The sequence below is a fragment of the Tupaia chinensis genome, unplaced genomic scaffold, assembly GCF_000334495.1.
Source record: "Tupaia chinensis unplaced genomic scaffold, TupChi_1.0 Scaffold141356_1, whole genome shotgun sequence".
NCBI classification, from domain to species: Eukaryota; Metazoa; Chordata; class Mammalia; order Scandentia; family Tupaiidae; genus Tupaia; species Tupaia belangeri.
This window is the reverse complement of record NW_006201219.1, coordinates 763-7,310: the sequence shown is the minus strand read 5'-3', so window position 1 is coordinate 7,310 and position 6,548 is coordinate 763. Positions and strand designations below refer to the sequence as shown.

Sequence of the window (6,548 nt, the reverse complement as noted above, 5' to 3'; positions counted from 1 at the left end):
AAAAAAATGTAAGACAAATGCCAACATTGCATACTGACCTGATTCCTTTAAAAACAGAAGGGCAGAGTGATACTAATTTCATTTAAATTCAGACTAACTTTAGTTTTCCAAAGAGAAAACTAAAGGAGCACTGCATGTAACAGTGACCTAACACGTGGATCAAAATCTTTAATTTTTTAAAAAAAAATTATTCTAGAGATGTAGCCTGAGTGTTAGAAATGGTATCCCAGGACCAGCAGATGGCATAATGGTTACGCTGCCGGACTCCCACGTAGTAGACTATGGCTCAAGTCCCAGACCCAGCGGCTTAAAACTCACACTGGACGTGTGTGCATGCATGCCCAAAATCCTGAGAGGAGAATGGAGAAGGGATTGAGGGTGTGGCCATCACCCCTGGGAGGAGATTGCTTGCTTTCTGTCATCTTTGGTAAGTGCATATGCCCCTATAGCAAAAATCTGTATATAAATAAAAAAAAAAAGAAAACAAATCCCAATTCAATTTCCTAAATAGAATAGTTAAATCTAATTAATGAACAAATTTCCATCTTTAAGATTAATATGAAAATAAAATGCAAACTTTAAATAATTCAACATATGGCAAAAGGTTCAGAACTATTATTATATAGAGAGCTGTTATAAATAATAAAAATGGAGGTAAGGAAGAAAAAATTCACAAATGTTAGGAATAAACAATTCACTCAAGAAGAAACTCAAAAGCCAATAAGTACTGGATTGTTGGAAAAGTCATGATGCTTTTGCATAGAAAAACATAGAAAAATATGTCATGACTTTTCTGACAACCTAATATATTTTAAAAAGGTAATCCTTGTGATAATAAATTGCCAATATTTGATTGATTTTGACTACAGATTACAAAATGGTTAAGTCTAGTGAATTAAAATTAGAATTTAAGAGAAAAAGAAATACCATTTCACCTATTGAATCAACAAAGATTTAAACAGTAGTGCCAGTGGTTAATAAAGTTCTGAGAAATGGACACATTCACATGGTGTGTTCTGAGTCTAAATATTAGTAAAATTCGATGACAGAAAATTGGGAATCGGTATCAAAGATTTTAATAAGTACACATATTTTGAGATCATTCTTTTTCCCCTGTAATTTGTGCTTGGGAAAATAAGATATGCACAAATTTGTGCACAAAAAAATTCTATGAAGTAGGAAAATACAAGTCATACGTGGTGGCACAGCAGTAACTTAGCACTCCACGATGCAGAACCCGCCTGGGAAGGTTCTGTATTCACATACCAAGGTCTCTCTGTACAAGCAGGTTTATGCCTACGATCTGGGCCAGCTGAGACTGGGAGAGGACTGTGACAAGAAGATCCTCTTAGGGGTTCCTCCTTCCCCCACCCTCTCATGGAAGTAAAAAATAAGTAAACCTAAAAAAAAAAAGTGGGAAAATAACTTAAAGTCCTATGCCATGGGACTATTTTGGTAAATGATAAAATACCCTATAAGACGTGAAAACAGCAGTTCCATGGTATGGTTCTGCGGTGCAAAACAATATGCTATGTATGTATTTAGTTGATGATATAAAAGCATGCACAGAAAAATTAGAATGACATACACCAAAACATTATGACAGTAATAGTTCTCTCTCAGTTGGGGAGTTAGTGGTGTTTGTTTTTCAATTTTGTGCTTTCTTGGTTTCTTTAGCTTTTTGACATTAGCAGTGTGCTATTTTGTAATAAATAAAACCTACATGTATATAAAAATGAAATGTGAAACATATTCTAACACAACATATTGAATTAATTCAGATAAAAACAAAAAATAGAGCAATACCAATTTTACTTAAATTTATACCTACTTTAGTTTTCCAAAGAGAAACCCTTGAACTTCATGGGCTTCAGTTTCATCTTCTACAGCAGTTTCAGTAACAGCTATGTTTTAGAGACGAAAACAAAATAAAAAAAAATTCAGACTGAGAAAATAACATGCAATAAAAATTAGGAAAACTCACAATAAAATTAAGTGCCATTATTTTACTTTGTCTTTCTTTCATGGAAAAATGTAATGATACATGCATATGCATAGACTTGAATTTCCTTTTTTTGTTGGTGAGAGATTTTTGCTATAGGACATGTGCGCTCATTGGAGAGACAGAGAAAGACAGAAAGCAAGAAATCCCCTCCCGGGGGGAAGGTCATGACACAATACCTTCTCTACTCTTCTCTTGAGATCCTTTACAAGCATGCAGACCTACCCAGCATGAGTTTTAAGCCACTGTGTCTGGGAAGCAAACTTCTGTCAACTATATAGGAGTCCAGTGATGTAACCATTACACCATCGCTGGTCCCTATTTCATAGTCAAATTTTATTTTATAACCAGAAATTATTAGACTTTTCCCTTCTTACTCTTTGGGAGCTCTGGATCTCTAGGACTACAAATGAATAGCCCGGTGCTTGATGCAGTGTTCTTTTTCCTCTGAATCATTCATTCCTCAGGCAAACACCTGCTGCCTGCCTACTATGATGCCTGATGCAATTGACCCCAGTGAGAGAGACACAAAGACACAGATACTATCTATTAGAAAAGGACAGAGATGAATAAACAATTTTAATACAGTGTGCAAAACTTTTCTGTAAAAAAATGGTGCAGAAATACATGAGATACAGAAAAGGCAAAATCAACCTCTAACACAGAAGGAAAATGGGCATCTCCAAGATAATACTGGCATATGAGTTTTAAAAGATGTGCAGGCCTTACGTGAAGGAGAAGAGTCAGGAGGAGAGAGGAGGGTTATAGGCAGAAGGAACAGCATATGCTCAAGGATAAAAGCAGTACAGCTCATGAAGTCTTAGCATGGAGTCAAAGCATGAAGGCATCTAGGGAACAGAAAATTATGCTGTAGTTGAGTGTTGCAGAACCAGAGTATACAAATGAGAAAGGGCTGAGGAGTGATAAAGCAGAAAGACCTTAGATTGTGAACAGTTTTGTTTGTTCTGCTATAATACTTGAATTCATGAGGGAGATTACAGTGAACCTGTGAAGGATTTTAACCAGTAGCGTCACAAAGTCAGACAGTCATCATAAGAAGTTCCCTTTGAAAGCATTTTGAAAAAAGACTGATTAATCTACTTTAAGGCGTGAAGGGAACGAAGTCACTGAAGATCAGAGAGATGGCTAGTTAGAAAATTGACGCACATGTGCAGAGAAAAAAAATAAAAACTGAATTATAAGAATGGCAATTGGAATGAGAAAAGATACCTTCTGATTACAGGTGGATGACAGAACTTAGTGTACATCTGAATGGATAATACAATGTTATCACTTAATTTTTTTCTTCTTAAGGTTTTGGCCATAGGGCATATGGACTTGCCAGAGAGACAGGGAGAGGGAAAGTGAGAAATCACCCACCCCCCAGGGTTGACGGCCATGCCACAGTCTCTTCTCCTCTGTTCTCTTCCTGGGATTTTGGGCACACACGCACATGTGCCTGGCATGAGTTTCAAGCTGCTGGGCTGGGACTTGAACCATAATCAGCCATGTCTTTAACCACAGTGTGACCTGCAGGTCCCTAATCACCTGATTTTTTAAAGAAAATTCTGTAATTCCAAAGATAGCAAGGAAGGAAATGCTTTTACATTACTATCATTACCGTAGGATACTAAATTATGAAGCACTGTAAAGATACACATAAGCTAGGCAGAAAAATTAAAATCAGGATACTATTCTTTTTTTTTTTAGTTTTTGCCATAGGGTGTGTGTGCTTGCCAGAGAGAGCCAGTGAGAGGGAAAGTGAGAAATCATTCCCTCAAGGGAGATGGCCATGCCACTATCTCTTCTCTTCTATTCTCCCTTTGGGGTTTTGAGCACACATGTCAGCATGATTTTCTTTTATTTTTTATTTAACTTTACTTACTTACTTATTTATTTATTCATTTATTTTAATTCTCCAGGTCTGGGACTCAAAACACAGTCGGCCATGTGGGAGTTCAGTGCCCTTAACCACCATGTCACCTGCCAGCCCCCTACGCCAGTGTGATTTTCAAGCCACCAGGTCTGGGACTCAAAACATGGTCAGCCACATGAGAGTCCAACACCTTCACTACCACACTCCCTGCTGACCCTGATACTGCTATTTCTAATATACTTTTTCAGTAATTCTTTAGTGAAAAGCATTTAAATTACAGTAATACATATTTTATTGAAGCACATTCAGTAAGGGCAACCAAAGTTCAGTGTGATCAAGGCAGGGTCTCTATGACCATATCCTGAACAGAAAAAGAAAGCTGAAGAAGCCATACCTAGGTGTCTATAAAATAATGAATTAAAAACTTGTAACCAAGAATCAGGTATAAATCAGCTCAAGATGAATTAGGTAATAAAAACTTTTTGATAACTGTTGTGAGAACTTCTTCAGTTTAGTTAGGCCTCCAGAGTGTCTCTTCATCTAGAGCATGCATTTAATTAACAGAATAACTACAAATGGTGATTCACAGATCACAAATTTAATACACATACCTCTTTTTTTTTTTGAGAGAGAGAGAGAGAGAGTTTTTGCTATAGGATGCATGTGCTCACTAGAGAGAAAGAGACAGAAAGCGAGAAATCACCCACCAGGGCGGGATGGCCATGCCACAATACTCTCTCTTTCATTCTCCTCTTAGAATTCTGGGCACACACGTACACGTGCACAGGGTGAGTTACAAGCCTCCAGGTCTGGGACTTGAACTGTAGTCAGTCATGTGGGAGTCCAGTACCTTAACCACTGTGCCACATGCTGGTGCCTTGATTTTTTGTTGTTGTTGTTTTTAATTGATAGAGAGCATGTGTGCTTACTGGAAAGAGACAAAACTGGGTTGCATGGAAAGAAGTACCCCACAATAGGACATGGTCACACTGCAATCCCTTCCTACTGGGATTTACAGCACATATGCACATATGCCCAGAGTGTTTTTTCATCACTGGGGTTCAAACTGCAGTGGGCCATGCGTGGGATCTGGCTCCTTTCACCACTAGATAGGTGGGTTGGCCGATGAACCTATCTCACCAGAGCCAACAATTCATAGACCTCTAGCATCCCATTTCCAAGACAAACATCACCTAAAAATCCATCATTCGAACTCTAAATAAATATTTTAGACAAAGCTTCCTAACCTTACATCACATGTGACTTACAGGTTTATGGGGACGGCATCCGGGCAGAGAAAGGGCCATTCTGAGTTACTGGGCCAGTCACTATTCGCCATAAACATCCTCTTCTATTGACTCAGTGTGCTCTACATACATAATATGTTACTGAAAACGGTTGGGAAGCTATTGGGTATAAGCAAAATTATATACTATTTCCTATTTTTAAAGACATTAGGGAACAGTAATGTTAAATATATTTCTTTTAACATAAAATTAAATCCAAACTAAGGAGGAACATGCCCACTTGTCTCTATCTTCAAACGAGCACATATACGAATACATTCATTAACACTTTAAAAAAGCATATGAGCCTCCAATTTTTCATTCTAATTATGTACAGAGACAAAAACTTAGTTTTAACTTGGGTATCATCCAGTGCTTTGTATTCTGTAGTCTTAATTGCTAGCCTCACACCATAGCCAGATAAGTACATTTTCCGTGAGCTTGGTTTCTGTTAAAACACATTTGTTTTATAAAAAGAGAAAAACATAGTCAAATATTGTTTTTTAAATTAAACATGACTGTGTATTAGGATACATGGTAAATTATTAATATTATAAGTTTTTAATCACTGTGAAATAGCATTTGGAAGATATTTATACTCTAGCTAGTCGATCGAGGAACCAAGAATTTGTTGATAAATACCTCTTTACCTTCTAAAAATTTTGCATGATCCTACTACTTTAATTGTGCTATTGCAATGAGAAAATATCTGATTGTTTTCAGTTATATCAAAGCAGTTTTCCTAAGTCTCCTATAAGTTAATTAACAAAAGACCCAATACAATCAAATTTCAACAAAATACCCCTTTCAGGGACCACCACAAGATTCACACACCAGCAAATGCTATTCATCTGCTGGTTGTCTAGATGCACAACTAGAGTTGTGTTGCCAAAACTAATTACTGGAAGGTAGGTACAAAGGAGACAAAACCAACAATACTCACATCCTTGAACAACCTGATAAAATTTTTCATCATAATTCTCAGTGATTAAAATATATCAAATGCAATAAATCAGTGTCTGTAATGAAGGGGCTACAGGTATCTAAACTGAGTGCATGATATTTATGATCAGATCTATAAAGGGAAAAGATGAAACATACATACTTTTTTGTAACACATCAAACAAGAGAAGTCACTTTTTTTCTTCCAAAAAGAAGCAACCTGAATAAATGTATATAATATTCTAAAAGATGCCTAAGATGCTTTCCAACTTCCAGACACAAATTCTTATCAGCTGTGCCTTACCCAATAACGGATAACAATAACAGTATCTGGCATGTTGCTTTGGAGATGAAGAACCCGATTTAACCTAATGCCCAGCAACTTCCCCATTAGAGGTGTGTGTCTTCTCTCAGTTCAGGTTTACACAGGGCCTGTTCTGAA

At 36.9% G+C, this 6,548-nt stretch overlaps 1 long non-coding RNA gene across 1 annotated transcript in view; it reads right to left on the bottom strand.

The window, feature by feature from the left end:
* The window catches only part of LOC102467994 (uncharacterized), a 6,995-nt gene extending 1,623 nt beyond the window's left edge, over positions 1-5,372 (bottom strand). Inside the window, exons 1-2 of the long non-coding RNA XR_336680.1 lie at positions 5,147-5,372; positions 1,832-1,904 (exon numbers count right to left, since the gene is read on the bottom strand). This is a non-coding gene — a long non-coding RNA (uncharacterized LOC102467994). The remainder of the gene's footprint in view (positions 1-1,831; positions 1,905-5,146) is intronic.
* Between the last annotated feature and the right edge of the window lie 1,176 nt (positions 5,373-6,548).